General features: G+C 40.4%; 1 long non-coding RNA gene across 2 annotated transcripts in view; it reads right to left on the reverse strand.

The window, feature by feature from the left end:
• LOC145511652 (uncharacterized) overlaps nucleotides 1–27,518 on the reverse strand; it is a 450,792-nt gene that overhangs the window by 57,800 nt on the left and 365,474 nt on the right. Inside the window, exons 5-6 of one of the 2 annotated variants that reach the window (XR_014058027.1) lie at nucleotides 8,708–8,790; nucleotides 8,451–8,597 (exon numbers count right to left, since the gene is read on the reverse strand). This is a non-coding gene — a long non-coding RNA (uncharacterized LOC145511652). Of the gene's footprint in view, nucleotides 1–6,585; nucleotides 8,598–8,707; nucleotides 8,791–27,518 lie in introns of those variants that run through there. The other variant, XR_014058025.1, reaches the window with a different exon arrangement.

Consider the following 27,518-nt stretch of genomic DNA (forward strand, 5'->3'; position numbering starts at 1 on the left):
CCTTTAGGACGGACTGGTTTGATCTCCTTGCAGTCCAAGGGACTCTCAACAGTCTTCTCCAGCACCACAGTTCAAAAGCATCAATTCTTTGGTACTCAGTCTTCTTTATGGTACAACTCTCATTCACACATGACTACTGGAGAAACCATAGCTTTGATTATATGGACCTTTGTCGGCAGAGTGATGTTTCTGCTTTTTAGTATGCTGTCTAGTTTTGTCATAGCTTTCCTCTCAAGGAGCAAGAGTCTTAACTGTGGTCAATTCAGATTCAGAAGTTAAGTGACTGTCACTACCTTGGCTCCTAATTACTGAAGACCTTCTAAAATTGAGACTTGGTTGCTAAGAAATATAGCTTTAAAGGAATATTTTTGGTACCTTTTGTTTATGTTGACCCTTAGATTAATGCAAAGCATGATATTATTTCCAGTTGATGACTAAAATAAAATCCAACTGTGAAAGGAAAGCAATCCGAAACTATTCTTGTGTTCAGATAATACAAGGTGAACCTGCGTTTCCCCTTATTCTGTGTTAATACCTGTTTGAAATTGCACAGTGAGTTGCATAATTGAGAAATTCAGAACCAGGCATTTTAAATAATAATATGTAGCAGTTGTCAAGGTAACTTGGGAAGGGTATTGAGGAATTTTTTTTTAAGTAAAAGGAAATGGGGACATTTTTATTTATTGTTGTTGGTGTCATGTTTGTGCTTTATGCTTTGCACCGATCCCACAGAATGCAAAATGTGATACATTTCCAATCAGTGACTACAATAAAATATTTCCTCCGACTTTAAAGGAAGCAATCTGAAAATGTTCTGGTATTCTCTAATACTCTATAATATAAGCATATTCTGTTAACACATGTGTCTGTTAACTTTTAGCTGAATTAGAAGTAAGGCAGGAAAAGGAGATTTCTGGGAAAGAATACTATAAAGCTACAAAACTGAATAAGACGGTGATTGAACAGATCAGTGAAGCATCATACAATCTGGATTTTTACAAAAATCAAACCTTGGGCAAAATTTCAAACCATTTGCCGAGATGCAACTGGATACTCGTATGTCTATGTTGCTTTATTATTTTAAAGAAAGCATGCATAGCACTTTCTACGTGCCAGGCCTCATCCTATGTTCTGTACCCACTTAACTCATTTGATCCTCAGGACAACCCTGTAGACTAGGGCCTATAATTGTCCTCACATTTCAGATGGGAAAAATGAGTGATGAATAGATTAACTAATTCATTCATTATGCAAGATAGGCAATGCCACAACTACAATTTAAACCAAGCAAGCTTGCTTTCAAAGTCTACACTCTTGACCATGCAGTTTCTCTTCTTGTGGGAAGGTCTGGAGTCCTTTTATTTTCTAAGCACAAGTCTAATGAAAGTAGAAATGTATTCTAGTCTCCGATCTATGCTTGCCCTTTTGTGGATTTTGAAGGCAGAATGCATGTGTTTCCTACTGGGAGAGCTGTGGAAGATCATTCTTGCCTCCTTGGTTTCAGAATATGTTCAGTTCCACCCTTCGGAGTTGGAAGAGAAGGACTGAGCTGATTGGGTCTTTGGGGACATTTTTTTGTTTGTTTTACCAGCTTTAGCAGAGCTGACTTCTGTACCTTCAAAAGCATGTCAGACCCACAGGCAGCCTCAGCTTGGGTGTTTTAAAGCAGCACCGCTGACAGAGAAAGTCATGTTTGTTATCTATGTGTCTCGTCATAAAACAAGATATTTTAGGGCCAGTGATAAATGCTTTTGTAGAGCATAATAATGCAATTTGGCTGGTCTTCGTCAAAGGAATTTGGACAATGGAATTAATTGTACACATCAGAGTGAAAATAAAACCATTCCTAAAAAGAACAAACAAAATAGAACAAATGAAATGCAAATGAATTTAAGACAACTGTCTTTATGAGTTTTTTCTCCTCATATTTCTTAAAATAATTGCCAAAGCCCTAAATTTAAAATTGATACCATAAGATTTTGGTGGATAAACCCTAAGCATGCTACCTAGAGGTACAGAGAAACTTTACAAAAATTATTCTAAATATAAAGACCTTGTCCACTCATATTAGTAAATTTAAATTAAAATATCTGTAGTATTACCATATATTTAACTCTTTCATCTTTCCAGTCTGGAATTGAAATATTTAAGCACAGACAGAAAAATATTAATTCTCTTTGTACAGAGAACAAGAACAATGAAAAAAGTAGCTTCAAGGGTTTTAGCAAAAGCACAAATATGGTACATAATTATAAAATTGAGGTCATGAAATTCTTTACTGGATGTCCTAGAATCGAGGTTTTCGAGTTCTGGGAGAGTCCTCTGGGCTGGTTTAAGGCTTTCTGCCTGATTTCCTAGAGATTCTATTTAAGGTGGAGTTTGAGGCTGAGAGGCAGAGAAGCTTCCTGGAGCTGGAACTTTTGAAAGAATAGCTGAGGTTGAAAGGAGGCAACTAAAACCAAAGGCTGGTTTCTAATGTAGATTTGCTTGGCTTTCATCCTCAAATGTGAATTTAAATATTCCACCCTCAAATCAAATCGACAGGGATTCATTTGCATGCAATCTCACAGCATCTTAAGATCAGGACCAAATCACAATGTGTATATGCGTATGTGTGTGTGTGCATATGAGAGAGAAAGAGAGAGACAGAGAGTAACTGCAAAAAAAGAATTACCATTTCTTCTCAAGAAAATAAGTCTTAGGACCTAGTAGTATTCAGGACTGCATGATGAAATTATTTCTCAGACTTACTGAGAGCATTTGACTACATTTTTCAGTGCCACCACTTCATGCGACAAGTATCAAGCACAGGCCAATCGGTGATCCCTTCCTAGTCAAGAACTTGCACATGGCCACTGGGTGAGGGCCTGAGGATTATTATAAAGAAGAAAATCACTGAGGTTAAACTTCCTAACCAAGCCTCAACCACCTTTCTCACCAGCCCCCACCACCCCAGGGACCCTGGCCCCTGATCAGTGGGGTACGTGATGGCAGAAGGGTTTTCCCCCAACGCAGGACTCACTGAGTGACTGCGGCCATGGAGTGACTGCTGTCTTCCACAGAAACCTCTCCAATCTGGAGTGAATTTCAGTCATTTACCAAACACACTCCACGTAAATTATTCCAAACCATGTTTACTTACTTGGGCCTAAAATCCTGTAGATGGACAAAGCACACATGGCCACAGAAAGAAAAAAAAATCCTGATTGGAATCCCAGCCTGGTGAACACAACTTTTCCTTCTCTATGAAGTTAAGTCCAGGTTTTAACCCTCTGGCATCAGATGTGGCCACACAACAGAATATATTAAATTAAGAGACTTTTTCTTTTTTAGTCAAAGACATGTAAATGAATGATTAGGAAAAACAAAGCTAATATGAAAAAGAGATTCATAGATGAATTTATCAAGAACAGAAGGAGAGTTCTATAGTTCTTAAAAATTACATCCCAAGCTCTTTCTCCTATAAGTTTATACTCAGCAACAATGATGGGAACTTTTTCTCCCAATCTGACTATTCAACTTTAGAGATTTCTTGGGTGCTTTAATGCAAACACTTTCTTAGGGAATTGGTAATAGAAAAGTTTCTCTTTTGGGTAATAAGATGCTTTTCTACTCGATTCTTTAGCTCATTCAACTTGAGGTTTCTAGGACCATATTACTAACTCACAAGACTGTTGTGAGACTTAATTAAGCAACATTTGCAAGATCTGTCAAGATGTTCACATAAAAGATGCTAAAAAAAAATCAAATCTGGTATTATAACAGAGGACCTCTAAAGAAGACCTCATTCTATCAATATTTTTTTCTTAATTCTAACCCAAACTCAGTGTTTGACCAATTCCACTCTTTGGAAATACCTAGACAATGGAATTCTGATGTGTGCGACCTGATTTCTTCTGGCTTACTTTTAGTATTGCATTCTTACCAGATCGTCATTAACACAGTACCCCAAGATTATAGCATTTTCTTTATACCTTTTTTTGTTTGGGGGAACATCTTTGTTCAAAGCAAACAAACCACCCAAGAACCTCAGTCTGGTAGGTAAGAAAATACCTATCTTCCTATTGTACTCTAACAGGGACATCAACTCATTTTCAGTTTTGACTGTTCTTCCTATTTTCCAGATCATCAGTGTCAGAGACAACTTGCTCTTGTCCTTTATTTAGAAGTTGTCTGCAACCACAACCTCCAAAATCCTTTGTGGGAGCCTTCAGGTCTGTTCAGATTCTTTACCTTGTTGCACCATTTTCAATCATTTTGGCTCTGTGTCATCCAAGCCTGCATTATTTCTAAGGTCCATCAGTTTCCCATCCCGAGTCATTGAAGCTCTAATTTCCCATCACAGGATTCTAAGAATGTGCTCAGCATGACAGGCATTGTGCAAGGTTGCAACCCCCAGTAATTTTACCAAGTTAAATTCCCTAGGGCAGGTGTCAGCTATTGTACTTCCCAGACCCCACCATACAAGGAGCATCAGCCTCCTATGAGTGGCTGTGATGGCAGAAGGGTTTTTCTTCTACCTGCTACTCACTGTAGAGACAGCAGGCAAAAGTCCTGTGTGATTGCCCAAGAAGGCATCACCACATGGATTTGAGTTTTCATACTTTTTTCCCTTTGCCCTTGACATACAGAAAAGGAAGGTGGTATGTAGGTCAGCATCAAATACATAATAAGCCATCAATTGACGTTTGCGATGATGAATCATTTAGTCAACAAATCTTGTTGAGTCTCTCCTATGTACCAGATACTATTCTCAGAACAGGGGGTACTTGCGGTAAGAATAATAGATACAACCTTGCCCTTGTGGAAGGTACAGTCCTGTGTGGGGAAAGGACAAAAAGGATCCTCAGAACTCAAAGCACAACCAGTCAGTTTCAGCAAACCATACTGAAGACCCAGCAATTCTCAACAGTAAAATTTTTGATGCTTCAGCCCTTCTTCCCCAGAAAACAGCTGTAATTCTCTTGGACTTTAGCTGTAATTCTCACTGTTCTAATACAGAAGCATCCAGAAACACTTCTGTTTGAACCCTGCCCAAGGATCGCTTAAGACAGAAGCTCCTATGGCCTCTGGATTTGAAGTTAATATATAGCATGTCATGGCTCTGTCACTTGAAGGACTCAAGAGAGCCCAAAATTTGACTGGGAGAATGGCCTGGCCATTTATTGAGTCCTTCCTCAGAGCCTGTGTTCCTTCACTGCATCTTCACCCCTCTGACACCGAGGCTGTTCAGTAGGTGATGGTCTTGACACATTCATACTTAATGATTACTGTGTTTCCTACAACACTTCATCAACTCTTTGACTGAAGTCAAGATTGACTGTGTCACCCTTACTACCCTTATCAATTCAGTTATCTATCTAAAAAAGAAGAAGAAAAAGAAAATAGGTGTGTCTGGGAGGGTTTATTTTTAAAGACTTCAGTAAATGATCTCAGAGTCACCATTTCTTCTTTTTCCTGTAACTTTGCAAGCAAACTACCCCTGGGGTGATGCCTCATTGTATGTTTCCTAGATACACATGTGGTTTGACAGCCCTTACTTGACCAAGAGCTTGCCAGCAAGTTATGGTGCTCAAAGAACTCTCACCTTCTAGCATCTTCTTGTATGTCCATGGCATTCTGCTATATGGGGAAACTCTATCTTTGAATTTTTTTTTTTTGGTAATTGTCAGGGGATAATGTGTTTAGCTGAGACTGCATTTTTTCATCAGAAGTAGGGCTTCTCAATACTATGGAAAGCCACACTGGCATATTTTGGGATTAATTTCCTAGTAACAATGGATTTAATATGAAACATTCTTCTATTGTAGCAAAGAAAAAAGCCAAAGGGAGCAATATGCATTTTGCAGATTCTGCCAAACAAGGCAATGTTTGTTTATGTTTTAGAGAAAATAAATTAATGTGTTTTGTTTACATTTGCATACATCTTTCTAAAACACATGCATACACAAAACACAGTTGCTGTTGTGTTATTATTAATATTTTTTTTATGGGGCCTCTTCCTGTCAGTCCATATGGCTTTGTCTTCATGGCTTTACCTTTCTACCCTAAGAATGAATCTTAGAGCCCTTCTTAACTTGCCATGACCTGTGTGACCGAGGTAAAGATCCTAGAGAGCACTGATTTCTACTCTGGATTGACATCACCACCACAGTTCATGTAAAATATTATATATATCCCATAAAATTTACATGAAAACTTCATCCAATGAAAGAAAATTGATAAAATCTTTCTAAACAGTTACTTAGACTGAACAAATGACCATTTTCAAGGCTCAGACAATGTAAATTAACAGAAAACATTCTCATCCCTTTAAAGAATCTGACTTAAATGTCTACTCAGCCTTAGGTTTTATTCTAAAGGACTTTTTTTCTCTATATATACCAGCAAGTCCTCCTTCTGATACTTCTTTGCCTTAACATAGCCCTAATGTAAGAGAGCACATTTTTTGCCCCTATTACTTTCTTAGTGCTTTTTCCCCTGTACAATTTCAATTTGGTCACAAGTGTGTGAACAAAATACACTAATTGGCTATTATTTATATTTAAAAAAATTTTAACATGTAACAGTTTTCTTCCTTTTCCCTTTTTCCTACTCTTCATTTTCCCTTCGTATTTTTGCTTTCCTGTTTTTTAACATATGTGTACATGTATTTGCATATAGAAATGGCAACATACTCCAGTATTCTTCCCTGGAAACTTCCATGGACAGAGGAGCCCAGCAAGCTAGTCCACAGGATCACAAAGAGTTGGACACGGCTGAGCACACGTGCATGCACACACACATACCCATAGATATAGTTATAGGCTTAAGTTTGCATGTGATTTATTTGTGTGTAAATATAAAAATTTATTTATTTCTAACCCTATCCACTGAGAGGGCCACAAAGGAACAACACCCCAGTAACACTGATTACACTAAACACCCAGATCTTGGTTTCTCAATACCCTCCTCCACAAAAAGGGATCTGGGTTGTTTGGAGCAATAACTGATTTCAGAGCTATGACAGGCAAAGCACAAAATAAACTTGAAACAACTTGTGATTGAAAGTTGAGGAAATGCTCAAACATTGATAGAAAAATGTCAAAAAAAACACAAGGAGGGAATACTGTTGGACATCAGGAAGAGTGTGAGCATCAAAGTAAGTAATGATAATAATGAAATACACCAATTAAATGAAGTCAGAATCTTTGAGTCCATACTGATATAAATATAAGTTGGAGAAGCAAGAGTTCTTTCTTAAAATAAAAGACCAACTAGAGGCTTCCCTGGTGGCTAGAGAATCCACCTGCCAATGCAGGAGACAAGGGTTCGATCCCTGTTCTGGGAAGATCCCACATGCCACAGAGCAACTAAGCCTGGGCAGAACTATTGAGCCTGTGCTCTAGAGCCTGGGAACCACAACTACGGCAGCCTGCGTGCTCTAGAACCCACGCTGTGCAACAAGAGAAGCCACCGCAATGAGAAGCCTGTGCGCCGCAACTGAAGAGGAGCTCCTGCTCACCACAACTAGAAAAAGCCTGGAGCACCCAGGCTTATAAATAAGTAAACAAATAAAAATTTTAAAAACAAGAACACCACCTAATAAATGTAAAAGAAATGGTGGAAGTAGAAAATTACCATTAAGTAACTATCACAGATCAAGCAGGAGGTAGACATCGTTGAAGCCAGAAGATTATGTAATCTCAGAATATTTTCTTGCAAAATGATAGGCAATTACAAAGGAAAATGTTGACATGATGAGGGGGAAATCTGCCAGACATCAATATGGCCAAATGATAAGTTTTACATCACCCAAGGTGTGATGTATAAATATTATGTGCCCCTGATACAATGTGCTGAAGAAAACACAGCATCTTCCCTGTAGTACTTCCGCCAAGAGAGTAAGATCTGATCTGGTCATGAAGAAACAACTTGAGAACTGGTCAAGGACATAAAAGGCAGGGAAAGACCATAGAACTGTCCCAGTTTGGAGGAGAGCAAAGAGATGTAAGAGCTAACTGACATGAGAGTTCCTGGAAGCGATCTTAGACTTGAAAGGCAGAACTTCATTGGGACAAGTGAAAATTTGAATTAGGCCTGTTGATTGAATGATTGGATCATTGCAGTGTTGGTTTCCTGTTTTGCATGGATAGGAATCTCCTCTTTCTGCTCACTGGTGTGGAGTGGGCTTCCCTGGTGGCTCAGTGGTAAAGAATCTACCTGCTAACACAGGAGACACAGGTTTGATTCTTGGGTCAGGAAGGTCCCCTGGAGGAAGAAATGGCAACTCACTCCAGTATTGCTGCCTGGGAAATCCCACAGACAAAGGCACATGGAGTCGCAAGAGTCAGACTCACTGAGTGAGTGAACAGCAACAGCTCATTGGTGTCACTCTGTTCCTACAAAGGAGTCTATAATATTCTGATTTCTAACATTTAGTGCCCACTGTGCACTTAGTAAATCCTTACCATGTGGTTTGTTGTCTTTTCAGTATTCTCCTGCAGAGTAAGGTGAAGATGCCTGGACTCTGAGTCAGACACACAAGATTTCAAATTCTTGCTCTCACTTGTTTCTAGCTGCTTCTTTAATTGAGTCTCGGTTCCTTGGTAGGGTTGCTGAGAGGATTAAATATATTTAATATATGATTTGGGCCCACGGCAGTGACTGGGTCATAAGGGATTCAATGGGTAATAGTGATTCTTACTGCTTTTTAACATGTTATTACCTTTGCTCAGAGACGATAGACACAATGAACTGGAACGAGTTGAAAATTGTGTAGTACAGAGACCCTGAATATCAAGTAGTTGGCTTTGGGGAAAAAAAGGAGAGAATGTGTGAGCCAACAACAGACAGACTCTTCCATTCCATACACCTTGGTTGCCATCATCATTATCATTACCATCACCGTGAAGAGCACCAGATTTTATCACTAATATTCATGCCACAATTGCTCTGTACCTATAGCATTTTATCTAATTCCTACCACAGCACTCTGAGATGGTGTCTATTATTCTCCGTCTTTTATAGAGAGGCTAAGTAACTTGTTCAAAGTCATCTAGATAGTAGGTACCAGAGCTGAGATTCAAACCTAAACAGCCTGACCCCAAAGTTGGCCATCCTAGTATACTATATGCCTAAGGGAGCTCCCCTGGTGTGTCTTCCTAGATCCAAACAGAAATTAGATAGTTACATCTGAGTCTTGGATCTCATGTTATTTTCTGGCTTTAAGATTCTTGAGGTCCATTGGAAAATGTTGACACCCAGAGATCAACAATGGCCTTCCATGGAATAAAAAAATAAATAAATAATCTAAACAGAAGCCTGAGTGATACCTGTGGTACATTAGGGGTGCATTCTAAGCAATGTGCAGCTGGCCATTACATTTGGCCCTGATGGCTCAAACTCTAATATTTGGAAGTAGATTCCAACTTGACAAAGGCAGGAGTTTCGTCTTCTTTGTACATACAGGGATATCTCCTTTACTAAGCATAGACACATACAAGGTAGGAGCTAAATAGTTGGTAAGTGAGTGGATGAACTCTTTTGCACTATTTAGTGACCCTCAGCAAGTACCTGTGTCACCACTGCTATCTAACCACGAAGGCGTTTCTCTACCTCTTTGCCTCAGTTTCCTCATCTCTATAAATTAGAGATAATAGTTGTAAACAGGGCTTCTCAGGTGGGTCAGAGGTAAAGAATCCACCTGCCAATGCAGGAGACGTGGGTTTGATCCCTGGATCGGGAGGATCCCCTGGAGAAGGAAATGGCAAACCACACCAGTATTCTTGCCTAGGAAATCCCATGAACAGAGGAACCTGGTGGGCTACAGTCCATGGGGTCACAAAGAGTCAGCAACTTAGCAACTAAAACAACAATAGTTGTATATGCTTCATAGGACTATTTGAGGATTAAATAAATGTATACATGAGTAGTACTTAGAAAACAGTGTCTGGCATACCGTGTTGGTTATTATTATCTTATTATTTACTATAAGTCCCTAAAGGCTACTCAATACAGTCCTCAACGAGTGCCAAATTTACTTCTAGTGAGTAGTTTCCCTGACAGTGACTTATAAAGTATTTAGACCTATTAGAACATGTACATTATCATCTGTCCATTTTACCAAGCATTGATGTCACACCTACTGGACAAGACCAGTATTAATAGAGAGACTTTTGCATTCCCCACTCAGCCTAGAAAGTTTCTAATCCACTGGCACATTTCACAAGTCATTATAAGCAGCTCCATAAATGATACCAATCTTCTTTCACCTTTGGATGTATATGGTTTCTTAACTTTCCATATTTCAAGCCTTGGCTGATAATTTTTTGCCAATTACTTTTTCTTCTTTTCCCAAAAGGTCTTCATTAATTTCTAATTGTAGACTTTCTTATCTGTGTTTTTCTTGTTTAAATAAAATTAGAAATATAAATGGTCAGGAATTTTGCCATTTTGTATTTATCACATTGCCATGGCCTTTCTTGTTTAACGTTTAGAATATACTTCTTCCTCCATTAACACTTAATCATATTCACTAAAATTAACTCTTCCAGTCCTTGCATCTTTCCCCCACTTGTTCTAAATACATACTCAGTTTTTAATCCCTTTATACTTTTTATCCTAGTCAGATCATTTTTAAGCTAAAGATAATTTGAATTCTTCATCTAACACATCTAACATTTTCCTTCATTAATTACAAGAGTAATTACAACTATTTTCTTCAACAACAGTACCTTTCTCTTCCCAATATTTAAGAGATTAAGTTTTTACTCTTGATGCATGACTTGTATTACATAATCCAAAATTTCCATTCGAAAAATGCCTGGTGCAACAAATCAACAATGATGAACACATATTAAGAAAAGTTTTTAAAAGATGTACACAATAAAAGAGATGACAAAACAATTATCTCCACAAACTAGTACAAACAAAATAGTATATGACTCACAGAGCTGTTATGAAGATTAATTCATTCATTAACCCTTTCTCTCTCTCTCTTTTAAAGTAAATATAGGTCTATACATATTCCCCAAAACAGATTGTTCCTGACGTACTCAACCATTCAATCATTACCTATATCTTGACCTTATTTCTTTGGATTCTTACAAGTTGTCCAGGCACTGTTGAAAATGTCTAAAACACCATAGTGAGATCATAATCTCACAATCCCTATGTCAGTTCTCCAAGTCAGAACTTCAATTACACTAACTTTCCATGCATTGGGTTCTACTGGCAGTTTTAATTATATCTTTTATGACTAGATGAGCTTCTGAGATTGCAGACTCCCTCTTTTTTTCAGGTACTTGAAAAGTGCATAGGTCCTAGGCATTATATTTAGATAATTGTGTCCAATAACCAAAATGGCCCATTAGCTCTATGTTAGGAAAATTAGACTCTTAATAAATGTACTGCTGGTGTGCTAATTTTAATAGAAACAATCTCCAACACTCATAGTAAAGAATAATGTTTAATTATACATTAAATATAGAGTGCTAATAGACAAATATCTAGTAGAAAGGTGTTTCCATTCTTTTTGTATTGGTGGTATAAGTCATTTGTGTAATTTTACTTTTGATCTTGTTTTTCCATTTTATGTTCTGAGGCTCTGCAATGCATCTCATTCAATATAGATTTGGAATCTATTGCAAAAATCAATTTGTACACATTGATTCTGGCTCCTGATCCTCTAAGGAGACTTTCTGACTTGAAGGAGGAAAGAAAAGAGAGAGAGAAAGAAAGAAGAGAAGGTAGGAAGAAGGAAGGGAGGAGGGAGAAGGGAAGTGGAGAGAGAAGGGAAGAAGAATGGGGAGGGGAGGAGAGGGAAGAAGAAAGGAAAAGATAACAAGCTGACTACCATTTATTAAGCATGTACAGAGGGTACTACATCCCAGCAATTTTGTTAATCACTTTGCCTACATCATTGAGTTTAATCTACACTAGGAATTTGTGAGACTTATAGAAGTTATGTTAAGTGTCCAGAGTGACACGATTATTAAGTGTCAAATCCAGAATTCAAATCCATGTCTATTGACTTCAAATCAGGTATGCAATCATTTCACTCCTCAATCTTTCCTGCAAAGAGAAAGTAACTAACCTTTCTATTTGATTTTGCTTTTTTCTTACAAGAGGAATTACGATCATCTCTCATGACCTACTAAGAAAAGACCATCATGAAGGGAGAGGTAGCAGATGAAGCTGAAGATGTAGGCAGGAGCCAATTCATGGCAGACATCCATGGCAGGCTAAGGAGTTTAGACTTCATTCTGTAGACAACAGAGAATCATGGAAAGATTCTAAGCAAGAGTGACACCATGAAATTTGAGTTATAGAACCATTTTTCTGGCAGGAAGCCCTATACAGGGTTGATTATGATGGTACAATCTGGAAACAAGGCTTCCGCTCTAATCTAAGTAAGAAGGTGCTAACCCTTCACAAAGGCAGTTCCACTGATGATGGAGGAAGAAGGTCAAGCTGTTGGCGGTATAAGGAGTGAATTCAGTAGAACTTGGTGGTTGGATGGCGTCACCAATGCAATGGACATGAACTTGGGCACACTCTGGGAGATGGTGACAGACAGGAAAGCCAGGCGTGCTGCAGTCCATGGGGTCAAAAAGAATCGTACATGGTGACTGAACAACAAGACTGATTCATTAGATTTGGGGAGTGAGGGAAAATGAGGAGTCATGAAGGACTCACAGACTCCTGACTTGGGTATCCAGGCGGAGATGACGACGCCAGCAGTGGAAATAGAGCAGAGAAGTACCCTCACCATAGAGAAGTCTCTTCTGCCCTCTCACCTCTGCTCACTTCCTTTTGCAATTAGTTCCCCAGATATATTTTCTCTACCTGAAATCTTACCAGCTGTTCAAGGCCCAGTTCAAATGCCACCAAAAAGACTTGCCTTGACTATATGAGAGAGAAGCAATCTCTGAACTCCGAGTAAACGTATTGGTACAATTAATTGGGTGAGCACCACATTCTGCCATGTCTGAGATTCATCTGTGAATCTTCTCATAGTTTACAACATCTTTTAGGATTGAAACTACATCTATTCTTTGCTTATTTGTATCTTCAATTAATATATTTAATGCATAAATTAAGTCCCAGTGATTTTAAATAGAAGTAAAACCTAGTCTTAGACATTTTTCAAAGAATGTAGCAACTATCACAATAATGGAAGCACTCTGAAAGTAGGCAACATGTTGTATACCTTTTATAAACTGTTGTCTCAAAGCCACAACTCAACTTAGTGCTTATCTCAATGCTAAGAGAGGGGCTTTCCTGGTGGCTCAATGGTAAAGAATCTGCCTGCCAATACAGGAGACCACGGTTCAGTCCCTAGGTTGGGAAGAAACCCTGGAGAAGGAAATGGCAACCGACTCCAGCATTCTTGCCTGAGAAATCCCATGGACAGAAGAACCTGGTGGGCTACAATCCATGGGGTTGCAAAGAGTCGGATATGACTTAATGACTAAACAACAATGCTAAGCACCAAGTATGAGCCCATTCATATGTGTACAAACACTTTGATGTGGATGGCATCTCTTTATCTTTTTTTCCCTTCTCTAATCCATCTATGGTATTTATCTTTTAAGGATGGCATCTTAGCAACAAACATGATCTCAGCAGATTTTGTTTATTTAAATGTAGTCATAACCTCCTTCACTCAGATGCACAGTTACCATCTTGCCAATCTCCTATAGTCTTTGCATTTGTACAAGGACATTTGAGTGCTTTCATTTTTTCTCATCTTTCATCATATGCTACAGAAAATTTTATCTTCTGCCCATTTTTTTTTTTTTGAAAAGCTGCTAGCCTGCCAGTTTTGGCAGAGCAAGCTAGGAAATAGAGTCTGGCAACAAAAATGCACCAAGCAGCAGACAAACCTAAGGTCTGCAAAGCAGTGATGCTCTTCATCCTGTTGTACTGGGTGTGAAATTAGATCCTATCAATGTCACACTCACCCCCAGAGCAAATGTCCCCTTGTGACAACTACATGCTGTGCTTCAAGCCAAATAATGGAATAAAATTTCCAACAATTATGTGTTGGGCACAGAATCTCTCCAAAAGTATCAGCATGTTATTGACTGGCCTTTAGCTATTCCCAAAGTGTCTCTGGTAACAAGTGGCCACCACTAGCTTATAAAAGCAGATGCTATAGATAATTGGGAGTAAAACAAGCATTCAACTCAGGTGGGAGCAGAAGCCTTCTGGGTACAGCATAAGACAGTGTGAAATGAGAACGCTGCTTGTGAAAATCTGCAGGAAGCACTCAGATTATAATAGTAGGGGATATAAGAGACTATGTCTTTCTTTTTTCCTTCTTTCCTCCCTCCCTCCCTCCTTCCCACTCTTTCTTCCTTTCCTTCTTCCCTTTCTTCCTTCTTTTCTTCCTCCTCTGACTCACTCATTTATTCCACCACTTTTTTTTTTTTACTGAATACTTATTATCTCCATGCCAGAAACTGTGTTTGGAATTGAAGAGTCAGTGGTGACCAAGTCAGAAAATGATGAAGGAGAAGGGAAAGCGGATTGCTATACAGATCACAAAGCCAAAAGAATCAAGAAGAGCCTCCCCCGGTGCCATCCTCACCTAGGTTGTGCACATTAGCAAATGACACCTCCTTAGGCGAATTCCTCTGACCTACATCCCTCCCTATATGTACAAAAGAATAACCAGAGACTGGGTAACTCCTTTTCAGGAAAATTAGCAGAAGACCTACAAGCAATAAGTGCCCCTCTGCCTGTGGCTCTTACCTAAAATCCTGATTAGGGGTTGGGGAGGACTGGTCTTTAGAATATTTAGGAAGCTGTGATTCCTGCCAAGCATTTTAATAGGAGCAGACTTCTCTTACGACAAGCATTTTAAAATGAGATGAACTGAAGTTACAGTGAGCTTCAGTTACATGGAGGGAAAATGGGAAATAAATGACATTCTGCTGGGAAAGAAGTTGATGTGGATATTCAGCGTGCATGTGGGTGTGGGTGTGGGTGTGCGTGTGTGTGTGTGTACACAGGTATCAGCTACAGAGTCTTGAACAGCATCCTAAGGTCACATTTATTGGAAAAACACTTCCATCGCATGTTAACAGTCATCAAAAGGAAAAAAGTTTTGGAAATATTCTTTCAAACCAAGTGTAGTAGATATCTTTATTATAAGACTTTCAGAGCCTTTTAATGCCAGTGTCATTATGAACTTCTGACAGGGAGGCATAAAGATGTAGTGTATTCTACTCTCAGTAGAATATACTTCGAAAATTGATTTTAAAAAAACAACCTCTACATTTTAAAAACTGACTTATCCAAGCCACTGGTCAACTCTTGATTTTGATCTGTTGCTCTTTCTGCTACCTTGCAGTAGTCACAAATAGCTAAGTGGTCCTCTCATTTTGATATTACCACCTTCTCCTATCTTCATCTCTATGCTTTATTAGAAAGAAGATCTAATGTTCTCATATTTGTTTACTTTGGGATGACCCCAGCTATATCAGAAAAGAGAAGGCAGCTGACTTATTTTCAGAAATAGGAGGTTACATTCTACGACTCAAGTCTCAAATGCAACTTCCCCTGAAGAAAAATGTTAATATAAAACCTACTACATCAGGCCAACTCAGAGAAGGCCCTTGGTGTTCTTGCTTTGGAAAAATTCTCAGTATAAGGTGTGTGTGCATGTTACGTGCATATATATGTGTGGTATTGGCTTTTCTATTGGCATATTTCAATTCCATCCCCTAATGCCTGATAACATTTCCAAGAACTATAGATTGATTCCATTTATTCATTCATTCCATTATTCATTCATTTACTAATACAACCAACCAACATTCACTGAGCTCTTCTGACTCTCAATGCATAGGGCTTGATTCCCAGTCCACAGGCCCACCATATTCCTACCCACCATATTCCCCCCCTGACGGTGTGTGTTTATGTGGTGGGAACTCAGAAATTTCTTCCTAGAATTCCAGATTCTGTTTCCACTCACACTTACTCCAAGCTCAGGTATGTCTGTTTTAATGCTGAGATCCACGCAATATGTCCCCATTTAGCAAAATGGGAAGCTTTCAATGAAGTGACCTCACTGACTTCCCAGAAGCAGATGAAGAGTGCCTCCCCTTATAGTGGTAGAGGGAAATTTACTACAAAGTGCAGAAATGAAGGACAATCAGTACCTCAGAACATGTCGCTGAGCAATGAAAACAGAATCAAGTGCAGAAAATCTAATCAAAGACTCTGTACTGGTAAAGACTTTGGAAACTGGTTCTTCAAACTGGTTCTCTTGTGAAATCTAGGCTGGCAAAAGTTAGGTTGACCTGAAGAACACATCTCCAACCCTCTGCTGACCATCTCACTTCATGATGTTGGCTGTTCCCCCATCCTATCACTCCATCACACCACCAGTTTCCTTTACTTCATACTATTGGGTTGGCCAACAAGTTTGTTCAGAACCTGAACAAATCCAATAATTATCACTCTTAGAAGTTCTCTTTTTTCTTTTTCTATTTTTTTCTTTATCATCTCTTTACTTCCCAGAATTTACGTTGAGTGAAGAGCATTTTTTCACTTGTTTCTTGTCTTATCCCCAGCGTTTAGAACTTGTTTCTTGTCTTATCCCCAGCGTTTAGAACTTTACGGGCACATATCAGCCAATCAATAATACTTGTTGAATGGATGAATGCACAAATGAATGTGTGCAATGACTAAAAACTCTTTTCATGTACTACTTCATCTTAACCTGTATAATAACCTATTTTTTCTTGTATTTCCCATTTGAATTGCTGAGCTCTTTAGTTGAAACTAAATAGTCCAAAAAATTACTTTGAATTCCTCTGGAGCCTTACTGTAAATTCTAATGAAAACATATTTATCACATGCAATTAGATTTAATTTAGGAAAGCAGGGCCAAACAATTGTCTAGGCTGAAACCCTGCCACCAGCCTATTTCAAACATCCTCCAAAAAAGAAGCATTCAGTATGAGTAAACACCAAAAGTCCAATACACGTCGGGGAACTCTACTTTTATCAGAAATCTTCCCCCCCAGTCTAAATTCTTTCAGGCACTGGGCCAGGGGTCCCTTGTGAATTTGGCTAGCTGACCCCATAATCAGAGAGGCAGTCTGCTGCCTACATTGCTTCGCAAAAGATGACTTGTTTCTGAAATTCATCTCTGCATGCTTTGGTTGCTGTTTAATGGATAGCAATCAGTTATCTCTGAAAAGAAAGCATGCATGTTATAAACATCTGCACCAGCAAGGAAGAAAGGCTTCCAGAAGCAATCTGGGCCTTCTTGAGAAGCAGCCACCCCCTCCAAAACTATCACCAAGGGCAGAGTCTTTGATCACCAGGCACCTGTTTATTTCCTTTCTCTGCAGTCGACATCAAGTCAGCCACAAAACCCATTATGAATGCAGTTTTGAGTTTGTCTGGATGAAGTGGAGAGTAATTAGTTCCTTTTACATTTGGTAATTTTGTTAACACAACTCAGTAGGTGTCTTGTTAATTTGTTCATTACTAGGTGGATGAAAATGTGCATCTCTTCTGTGAATACCAATTATTCCTAAATGAGGTAATTTCACCAAGACAGTGAAATTTCCTCATTCTTCCCTGGTTTAAGAATATCACTGCCAAGAATGAACAGTTCCAAACAAAGAAAGCTGTGGGAGGCAGAAAATGGTGCTCTGGGTAGAAAAAAGCAGAGAGACCCTATTATTTTGCAATCTGAAAAGGAAGCCCATTTCCAGTGTGGAAAGGAATTTGGAGGGGAGGAGGCAGGACATGCTGGTGGCAGTGGCCCTGTCTGAGACTCCTGTGGCCCTATATCTCTGTTTGCTCTTTGCAGAAACTAAAGGACATGTCATTGCAGGGATGTAAGAAGAATAAGTGATCATCTCATCATTTCTGGGCAACTCGGTCATACTCCAGGATTTTTACCACCAGCAAAACCAAGACAAATGTTTCATGATTTTCAAAGGAGTTTTCAAATCCCACTTCTATCTCCTGCTTGGGAACACTTCTTTCGGAATCAAAGCAGTTACATAAGTCTCAGTCTCTAACTAATTGAATTTGGGAGGAATAAAGGGGACCAAATAGTGTCCATGGCAATATTATCTTTAAGACCGAGGAGTGGAGTTACTACGTCTCTAGGGTGATCAAAGTGGAGAAGGAAAGGGTTCGAGTTCGCTGAGGACAGAGGCTGTTCCTGCCTGCACTTTTGTCCCTGTACATAGCATGTTCCTGGAACAAAGCAAATAAGTCTACAGAATCCCATTTCCTCCTAAATTCCTGTGGCCTCCCCTTGTTTACACAACATATTCTCTGTGTTGAAAGCCCAGAGAAAATTGATGTCCTTTACTCAATGGAGTTCATCCACAACATAAAATAGAAGGGGCTTACCAAAGAGTCTCAGTGACTCTATCTTTCCCCTTTTCCAATCACAGAGGATGGGCGAATCTATCCAGGATTTTTCAGGACAGTTTTGGGGTGGCCCACTAGAGAAATGGGGAAGACAAGATGGCCTCTGGAGTCCCTGAGCTGCTCGTGCCTCACCTTTGGTCCCTTCTGCCTTAGCAACTTCCAAGCAACCGTCTCTACTCCAACTACAGCATTCTCTCTGCTCCCTTCTCCTCAAGTTAATCTTCAGGAGACTCCTATGTTCTTGGGAGTGAGGATGGATTATCTCACCATTCTTTACTCTGTCTCAAGCAGGTATGAGTACTGTCTTATAGGGCTTTACTTCCTTCCTGTTAGAATCACCGTTTGGGTCATCTTCACTTAAATGAAGAAATAAAAGGGGACACAGACTATCCATCCTATTCACTATTAATCCCCAAGTGATTAACATAGTATCTTGTTGTTGTTGTTCAGTTGCTAAGTCATGTTCAACTCTTGCAACCCCATGGACTGTAGCCTGCCAGGCTGGATTTCCCAGGCAAGAATACTGGAGTGGGTTACCATGTCCTCCTCCAGAGGCTCTTTCCGACCCAGTGATCAAACCCTTATCTCCTGCACTGACAGACAAGTTCTTTACAATCGAGACACCAGGGAAGCCCAACATAGTATTCACTACTCCACAATTGCACAATGAACACTGTTATTCATTTATGCTAAATAAATGAATAACACTATTAATAGCTAATAACTCTCATGTGATCAGAGCACTGTCCTATTTTGCATATTTTAACATATTCAACCCTCAAAATAAACCTAAGAAATAGGAATTATTATCACATCCATTTTAAGCATGGGGAAACTGAGGCACGGAGAAGCAACATCGCCAAGACTATACTGCATCAGTGGCAGTGCAGCAAGTGTTTGTTCCCTCTTTATCATTAACTGTTGGAGAATAGGAACTGTCCTGGTATCTCCCACAATGTCTAGTAAAGATCCCTGCATTCAAGCAGCGCAATGTAGCTGCTAAGAACACAGGACTTCGAGTGAGACCATCTGCATTCAAATCCTGGTTCCATCACTTGCAGACTGTGCAATGTTACTTAATATCTCTGCATGTCAATTGTCTCTTCTTAAAGCGGAGAAAACCACAGGACTGTCTCTCAGCTTGTGGAAGACCTCACTTAGCCCAGGCTCTGTTCTATGACAGGCCTTCAAGAAATGCCAGCTCTCATATCTCAACAGCCAATCTGGTGCACAGCACATAAAAGCTGGGTGAAAGAAAGACTAAGTAAATGAATGAAGGAGAATGGAATGCCTGTATCCCATTGTTTCCTTCCAAGGCTCTAAGCCATGAACGGAGTTCTGCTCACCATCTCTGGTGCTCACACAGCCTGGCTGTCAGCTCATGGATCCTGCTCGTCTGTTCACACCTCAAAAGCAGTAGAGGGAATGCTGAGCAGGAGGGGTCTTATTCCACAGGGCACTGCTAAAAGCAGGACTGATACAATCTGCACTTTTTCGTTCTTCCACCTATGGGGAGGTTCGTTGGCTTAAACGTGGAATGGGGACGCAGAAGGGGAAAACGAGTCTCCAGATTGAACTCTTTACAATGTCATTCAAACACCACAGATGTAGGAAATCTGCTGAGCCCAATGAAATGGGGACACCTGAGCTAAAGACAGGGCTCTGGGAGACATCAACTCAGTACGTTTTCCATGCTGGCTGGGAGCCAGGTCCATGAGAAATTCTGCTGTCATTTCCTTTCACAGCCACTGGCAAATGAGTGTGAAATCTGGTGAGCTGAAGAGACAGGCATGGTGGTAGAGATTTAACAGCAGAGTTAAGTAGATGAGACAGAAATATGCTTCAGGACTCAAGAGACCTGAAATACGGAAGACAGAGAACAGAGGCCAGTACACCCAGAAACTGGAATACTTAGGCACTGTACTCTTTTCAACAACGGAAATAAGTGAGCAAAGCTGCAGGAGGATCCAGCTGAGATGGAAGCCATGTGGGGGCTGCTGGGTCAATTTCTCTTGGGTCCTTTCTGACTTTACCATCCTGGAAGCCTGCAGCTGGCTGTGAATATAAACACCACTTCTTCAGAGGAGCACATGTAGAATGTAACAGATTAATACTAACACATTCATTTAATTTCCACTTATTGACACATCGTTTTTCATTCTGACATTTTTATTCCCAAAAGGGTTGTTTCATCAGACATGCAAGAAGACCGTCAACAGAACAGGATGTCTTTATGCCACTTCTTGGTTGACGCCACAGCTCTGCCATGACCACAAGGAGGCTTTTACCCAGATGGGCTCGGAAACCAGGTGGTCTTGCCACAGAAGTTGGTATTTCTGTCCTCCATGGTATCTGGTCCTAAAGCAGAGCCAGGGCCATGGAGGGGAGTGGTCTGTGGTAGATGAGAAAATCTCTTTGGCAAAACCACCATGAGACACAGACCTAAGGGAAATCATCTGTGCTTAACCAAGATCAGGGAACCTGAATTTCCTCACTGCAGTTGGAAAGACCTCCAAAGAAGGAAGTGCAGACTTGGAAATAAGACTAACAAAGCTTCCTAAAAGTCTGTAGAGACTTTAAGAGGTAAAATCTCTGGGGGTGCTTTCCATCCAATTTGTTTGCCATGATTATTAATGTCTAAACCATATAATAGGCCCCATCAGGCAATTGGGTGTTGATTTCCCTGGGTTTTGCAGAGGATCAATTGATGCACAGAGAAGATGAGTGAGTTTGCCTCAGGCCCTGCCATGAGTCATTGAGAACCCGAGAATTACAACTCTGAGCTCCTGACTTGCAGCTCTGAGCTCACACCTTCCGGATCAATCTTCTTAGATCCACCACACAATGGCTTCAAAAGCTTTTAAGGCAATTAGAGGAGGAACACTGTCTCCTACTAGGACACACCTACCCAGTTCTCCTTTTGGACCTTGGCACCATTGCTGCCAGTGAGCAGGCAACAGGAGACATAATTTAGTGCTTGAAGTCTTCCATGTCCAAGCAGACTTCTTAATGGCAGAAACCACGCCTTATAAGGAGAAAAGTCTGGAGATGGGAACTCTCCCTGGCATGGCTTATGAGGAGGAGAGAGTATGGGTGTGGGGGAGCGAAGAACCAGGCAGCTCATCTGTTTGTTCTTGAACTTGAAATTGACATGAACTGAGTTTAACTACTATTATGCCATAGCATTGTTCTCAAAGTGATGACCCACAGTTCTTCAGAGAATGTCTTTTTTCCTTCTTGTAAATATATACCATATAAAAGAAACACTTGAGATAAAAGAAAAGGAGTGCTCTGATTCCTCAGCCTCTTATGATGCCCTCAGCCAGGTGTGTAATGCCAAAGGCATTCAAGGAGGTTTAACTGCGAATAAGACCAGTTATGTTCTATGGACGAGGGCAGGAATGATCACAAAGAATATTTCTAGTGCTTGCCTTTCCCATAGGTTAAAATAAGTGAATATGGAAAACTCAGCTATAAAGAAAAGTGAGAGGACTATGCTAATGAAGATTCTATAAACACTACCATGTAATCTGTTCTTGGCCAGTGGTGGGGATGGGGGTGGGCGGGGCGGAAGCTGCTCCAGAAGTTTAAAGGCTAAATCTGGCAAACTAAATTATGGATGCCCTTCTCAAGGAAGAACACTTTTGATCTACCACCCCCTCTAATTTAACTTGTCAGCTGTACTTCTAAGTCAACAACTTTTGTGGGGCACCTACTCTTCTGGCAAGGATTGCGCTAGCTAAGTGTTAGAGGGCAGCGTCCATGGCTCTTCTCCAACCTTCACCAGGTCTGTCTGAAGACCACAGGTGGAAAACCATTCTTGAAGAGAAATCCTTGAAGCTGGCATCAGCGGCAATGGGCATGCGCTGTTCTTAGAAATGGTTCTGAACTGGTCTGAAGACAGTAGGCTCCCCATTGCAATCTGAATTTGAAGACCTTGCCTCTCTACTTTCAGACAGCCCTCTAATCTCTGAGAATGACAGTTTAAGCACCAGCTGAGTTTCAGGGAAGGATGGAAACGTCCTATGTACCACAAGTAAGGCTGTTTTCTTCTTCATGTAAGAAGCTCTGACTTCACATCCTCACTCTGATGTGAATTATACTCTGAGACCCCTAGAAAGCAACGCATCCATGTGACCATTTTATGAAACTACCTAAAATCTTGCTTCTGGAATTTCTAAGTAGAACAACCAAGTTTGAAAGTTTTATTTCGAAGGTTTCTAAAGTACTTACATAAGTGGAGATGGGGAGGGTGGACTTAGTATTCACGAAGAATAATGTGGGAGAAGAAATAGATGACTTAACTCAGGATACACCCCAGGACCACATCACCTTCTGAGCTTTCCGCATCAGATGGATGCCTTTCTGTGCCGAGGTCTCAGCACCCTCCAACCAGGCCTCTGTAATAATAGCCAGGCAAAACTTTATCAAAGGAAGCAGCAAAAAGGCCTGACAGATGATGCTGCCAGCATTTCGGCAGCCAGGTTAGCTTTGTTCTGATGCCATTCTGTCAGGTTTAACAAGCAGATATTAAGAAAAGTTTATAGAGAATCGAGATGAAAGGTTGTCGGGAGACATGAGAGCTGCCAGTGGGCACCTCGCAGCACAGCTGGGTGTAGACTCTGCCGCAACTGGCTGAGAGAAAAAGAGGTTTGATATGGAAGCAGCTGCTTCCAACCCCTGCTAGAAGTGAGGCTTAATCATCTGGCACCCGAGAGTCTGGAGCTCCACCTGGAGAGGAACATAGCAACTGAGACCATCCTGGGTGTGAGCCTCATCATTATATTAGAAACAAATGATGTATTTGCAGGAAATGGATCCTTGACTGGTCCTGACCTGATATGACATTTCTCATCCAGAATGTTTTCTCCTAAGCACGCAAGGACCACGGGAGCAAGAAATAAGGAATGGGGTTCAAGAGGAAATTAGCCATTTTACTTAAGGGCTTGAGGGGTGTAGACATGAAAAAGGAGAGGAAATAGAAACCACAAAAGGCTGGTGGCGCCCTGGGGAAAGGGCGGCTGAGAGCAAGGTGATTCTGCCGTAGCAGGTGGGGCAAGCTGCTTGAGCTCTCTTTTATCAATTTCCAGTCATGCTAAATTCTTCCCGAGGCCACATTCCTTTCAACAGGACACTTTTTGAAAGGTGAATGAGTCAAGATGCCTCCGAAGGGCTGTGCGTCATCAATACCAGGAAGGTCAAGTTTCAAGCCCCATGCAATCATGCTGCAACTCAGCCATTTGTTCCCTCTCTCTGCTAAGTCTTGTTTCTGCCAATCAAAATCAGTCAGAACACAGTTATTATATTGGTTAGTAAAACAAACACGGTTTTTCAAAATCATAACTTCTCTTCCAAATGTCTAGATGTCGCCTGTCGCTCAGCCATGCATCTTTCCCAATGAACACTACTCATGCCGTCTTTCTGAACAAATAGAATTATAAACAGCAGCCATTCCACCTAAAATCATTAAAAGACCCGACACCTATCTACCAGAGGTGATGCAACCATGCTTGCACTGAGCGAGCTCCTTCTATCTTGAATTATAAATGTATTTTTCTCTTACAGAAGTGAAATTCACATAACACCAAATTAACCATTTTAGAGAGGAGTTCTTCAGCATTTAGCACATTCACAATGTTGTACAACCATTACCTCTGACCAGTTCCAGAATGTTTTTAAGCACCCCCCAAAGAAGCCCTGTATGCATTAAACTGTTCTGCTCCATTTCCATTCCCCTAGTTCCTGACGTGACAGTACTTTAGTAATTTTTCATATATTCTTTTTTTTTTTTTAAGATTTTTAATGCTTTAGTTCTGCTTTTGTTTCTTGAGGTTTTTTGTCGAGTGACATATGGGATCCTGCTCTCCTGACCAGGGATTGAATCCGCATCCCCTGCATTGGAAGGGCAGAGTCTTAACCACTGGACCACCAGGGAAGTCCCTCATATGTTCTTTGTCATGATGGGGTAAGCACTGCTGTTCCCATTTGAAGGCCACTCAGATGGTAAAGAATCTGCCTGTAATGCAGAAGACCCGGGCTTGACCCCTGGGTCTCTCTCCCTAGAGGAGAGCTGACAACCCACTCCAGTATCCTTGCCTGGAGAATTCTATGGACAGAGGAGCCTGGTGGGCTACAGTCCATGGGGTCACAAAGAGTCAGACACGACTGAGCAACTATCACTTTCACTATCACATGCTGGGTTAGGGGCTTTCTCAAGGTTCAATCACAATGAAGATCTCAGGTCTTGAAACAAATGCTCCCAAAGATGAGGTCTCTCGCATTTCAGAAACGCATGACGTTGTTCTAAGCTACCAGTCAGAAGCTGAGCTTTTCACCATCCTTTAAGAAGAGTATCATCATTCCTTTGTGAAGCTAGTGGGTTTTCCTTTGATGCCAAATGATAAATTTAAAATTCATTTCGTTGAGACTCCTTTGAGATCTCCATTCATCAGGTAAGGAACACAGGTGACTCAGGGTTAAATGCTCTTCTGGCCAACAGATTTAAATCTACCGACAGATTTAAAATCACAAACCCTGAGTTTCCAGCCCACGCCTCCTATGCTGCTCTGGGATTTTATACTCATGCACACTGACTTCCATTATAATCTCCCTATTTTTAGTTACACATAACTTTTAAAGAAGTTTCTCTTGGAAAGTGTGAGGGTTTTCAGCAGTTATTTTTGTGATTCCTGAGAAAGAAGATCTAGCTTTTTCCACCTCAGAAATGCCAAAATTTTTTTTCTTTTTACATCTGACTCAAACAGCTGAATTGTAACATGCCCTAATTCCTTCTCATGTGGCTCCTCTTCATTCAAGGAGAGCAGTTTTACTGAATCCAAAAGAAAAAAAACTCAATTTAAAAATAATTTTTTCACATGCACAGTGAAAAAAAACACTGTCTAATAAGGTTCACTTACATTGTTACCTGAGGCCACTGGGAGTTGCGCAAAGCACATTGCATAATTCCTACAGGCTGTTAGTAGGTGTATTTTTTCCCCCATAAGTAGAGAGAAGAGTGTTTTCAAAGAGATCAGGAAGCCAGAAGAAAAAAAAAAAATCCCATAAAAATCTTCATACTGATGCAATGGAGAGTTTTTTTCTCTGCCCTCTGTATTTGGATTTCTATTTTTAAAACTAATTTTTTTTAAATCACTGCTGCAAATATCATAAAATATAACAGTACTGATAAGGCCTAATGTACACTAAAAAATCCTAGATATGTGGATTCTGTGAAGATGTTTATTTCTGAATTCCTCCCCCTACTTTCTGTTTCAACTTAGAGGTTACCAGTATTACTCTTGAAAAGGGATGTCACAGAATATTCTATCCAGTGACAGAGGGCCCCTGATGCTGTGATTAACTAGACGTTCATTCATTCAACAATTATTTTTAGCACTTACTCTATTCCTTTTATTTCTCAAAAATACCCTGTGGAGAAGCTAAACTTCGTCTTTTCCAAACCAGAAAAAAAATCATCAATACTTTGGCAATCACAAAAAGGGAATATTCCATAAGTTTAATGATTAATAATTCAAGACTGTACTGAGGAGCCAATAAATTACGGAGCTGGATGACTGATTAATTTATTTATGCAAAGAGCAGTGCATTTGAAGCCCAGTATCTATCCCTATGTGTACATACCGGTTTTGTATTCCTCTTCCACAGGCATTGCACGCACCCGTAGCCCAATCCTGAACTCTCAGCCATGTCTCAGTGGCCGCAGTGGAATCGGGTTTCAGAGGGAAAACAGGCACTGATCCTGCTATTCAGAATCCATCTGCACTTGCACAGTAGACCCACTGCACATTCTTATGCCCAAAACCAAACTGTCGTTAGCATTAGCGTAATGAGGAAGAACAGAAAAATGGAAGGCAGGAAGGCCTACCGAGCATTAAGTATTAGCTCAGATATTAACAACTATCTCTTCACAAGGTACAATTCAAAATTTGCAATACCTACATCAATTTATGCAGTCCACATGGCCCTAGGGAGCTTACAGCTAAGCATGGGTACCCTCAGTTTTTCTGGGGAAAGACTTACATGATCTCCCTCCACTGTAATTCACAGAACTGGTACAAGGCAGAGCATGAATTTGAATCCACATCTTCTGAGTGTCAATGTTTAAGTTCTTGGCCTACATGCCAGTCCCTCACACTTAAAGTACTGGGTTGGCCAAAAAGTTCAAGTTTTTCCATAACATCTTATGGAAGCACCCAAGTGAACCTTCTGGCCAACCCAATATAACATCAAGGCACTCATTCCATTTATTCCTTAAATGTTTATGGAGCAACCATGACTATTCCCATCACTCTGCTAGGCAATGTGATTCTGTGAAAAGCAAATGAGACCCAGTCTCTCGATTCAAGGCTAATGTGTCAAATACAGAAAACTCCAGAGAGGGACATTGCAATCACCACAGAAGCAACCAAACATGCAGTGGTAGTTCTGTGAAGAGAAAGAGACAACCAGTAGGAAACATCTTGGGAGAAACTGAATTTCACCTGGATCGCTAAAGAGCAAGTAAAGAGAAGAAAGATGCATCAGAGACACGGGGATGAGAAAATAAAGGGCAGATTCAGAGTCGGTGCAGGTTGCTTGGTGCTGGTGAACTGTCTGCCCCTGTGAATGTCTTGCTCACTGCCAGTCAATCGCTAGCAACTCCTTGCTACTATTTAGCCACTCAGTCATGTCCAACTCTTTTGTGACTCCACGGACAGTAGCCTGTCAGGCTCCCCTATCCATGAGATTTCCCAGGCGAGAACACTAGAGTAGGTTGCCATTTCCTTCTCCAGAGGATCTTCCCAACCCAGGGATCGAACCTGCATCTCCTGCACTGTCAGGCGGGCTCTTTACCACTGAGCCACCAGGGAAGACCCAGCTTCTTCCAGTAGCGTCTTATTTCTCCTGAAGCAGAGCAAGTTTGTACTGTTTCTAAATCAGTCTTCTGAAATTTCTGTATTTTAAATGTTAGTGTATTTCTCATAGAACTGACTGCTCATAATTGGAAATTTGGTATTTTCTTGGTGTATTTGTGCTGTGTGTGTGAAGTAGGAAATCCAGAATCATTCATGTTATAACTGATAGTAAACATATTAAATGTGCCAAATACATACCGAGACTTGGCA

The sequence above is a fragment of the Giraffa tippelskirchi genome, chromosome 6 (assembly GCF_054371585.1).
Source record: "Giraffa tippelskirchi isolate mGirTip1 chromosome 6, T2T-mGirTip1v1.2.pri, whole genome shotgun sequence".
Classification (NCBI taxonomy): Eukaryota; Metazoa; Chordata; class Mammalia; order Artiodactyla; family Giraffidae; genus Giraffa; species Giraffa tippelskirchi.